Genomic DNA, 1,822 nt, shown 5'->3' on the forward strand with positions numbered 1-1,822 from the left:
AGGAACATGGGATGTACTCACTCATGTTTGGTTTCTAGCCACAAACAGAGGACATTGAGCCTATAATTCGTGATCTTAGAAAAAAAAGAATTTCTAAAGAAAAGAAAAATGTCTTAGTGGAGTATCTATCCTAGGCAAGTTGTTATTATTGCCTGGAACAGGAAGAAGGCACTTAACACTAATTAAGCTGAAATAGAAGAACAGGAAATGCTAGATAGAGTCCTCAGGAGAGGGAGCAGGAGCTGGCTTGCTGGAATCCAGGTACGTGTTCCATCTCCGGGGAGTCACAGACTTTTACAGTGTCCCAGCTGCTCTCTACACACAGCTCTCCTCAGCGACTTCCTGCCTCTCACTATCTCCCCCTGGAGACCTTCCTGCACAGCCATCCTGTGGAGCCTCCTGTTACCAGAGCTATATTTCTGTAGAGGAACTGGATCCACTGAACTTTGGTTTGGTGCCCACTGCTGGTCCATTAATGTGGTCACAGTGTGAGATGGCTCACAGTGTATAGACATGGCCGTGGGCCAACCTCTTCAGCTATGCAGGAGAATGGCTCTTAGAGAGATGGACTTTGGGAGGGAAGACAACCTGAATGCACCAATACAAATAGGAAAAAAAAACAAAAAACAAAAAACAACCTCCTTTTCTTTCCCTGCCCTTAACTCTGGTAGACTGGGCTTCTTACCTTTAGATTTTGGGGGAAGGGGGGGATTAACTTTTAAAAATACATTTTTAATTTTATTTTTGAGATTATAATATTTTATTATTTTATTTGAGAATACAATTGTAATGTAATTAATTTGAGATTATAATAGTTTGTTATTATTTTATTTTTGAAAATATAATATAATTATACAATTTCTCCCATCTCTTTCCTCTTCTTGGGCTGTATTTCTCATTAAATTTCCTATGGCACCCGTCCAATGACTCTTTCTACCTATGTCCTGTTCCCTAAGCAGTCCACCCCCTTAGGAAATCTTCTCTGGTCCTCTTCAATTCCTCCTTAGAGCGCAGAACAAACAATAAAGCACTAACACTAAGTAAACAGTGGCTTGGGTTTTTCCTCTCAGCAGCTTTAAAGGTGTTAGTCTTCTTAGACCATAAACTCATTAAGAACGGAGATTGCCACGAGTCAAGTGCTGAGAGAGGGAGACTAAATGCTCAAGGGGCAGAGAAAATAACAGCCCACTGAGCAGTTCAGATCTGGAAGGGACCTCAGGAAGAGTTGAGCTTAATCTCATTGATTTCATAAGAGCTGAACGCAAAATACAAGAAGTGCCTTTGACTGGATGAATACACTAAACCAGACATTTGATATTATAGCATTACATATTTGCATTTATATGTAAAGTTTATGTTATAACATTATGAAACTCATGTGTACTTACATTCAGGAAAGAGTCTCCAGCATGTTATAGAACGGGAGTTAGAGACACATCTAATATTTAAACTACAGAGGGCCTGTTTGAGATGGTAGATGAGAAAACTCCCTCCCAGGAAAAAAAGAGCCTAGCCCAAGATTGTTCAAGGTTTTATTTATTTATTTATTTATTGATTGATTGATTGATTGATTTTTTGAGACAGGGTTTCTCTGTAACTTTGGAGCCTGACCTAGAACTAGCTCTTGTAGACCAGGCTGGCCTCGAACTCACAGAGATCCGCCTGCCTCTGCCTCCTGAGTGCTGGGATTAAAAGCGTGCACCACCACCACCCAATGGGTTTTAGTTTTTAGCGGCAAAGATGGGGCCAGGCTTCACAGCTTCTCCTCACTCACACAATTCACCTTTATTTCCTCCTGTTCGGGTCTGTTTGCTGTTGCTGA

Source organism: Alexandromys fortis, unplaced genomic scaffold, assembly GCF_014885135.2.
Source record: "Alexandromys fortis isolate MF-2015 unplaced genomic scaffold, M_Fortis_MF-2015_v1.1 scaffold_50, whole genome shotgun sequence".
Lineage (NCBI taxonomy): Eukaryota > Metazoa > Chordata > Mammalia > Rodentia > Cricetidae > Alexandromys > Alexandromys fortis.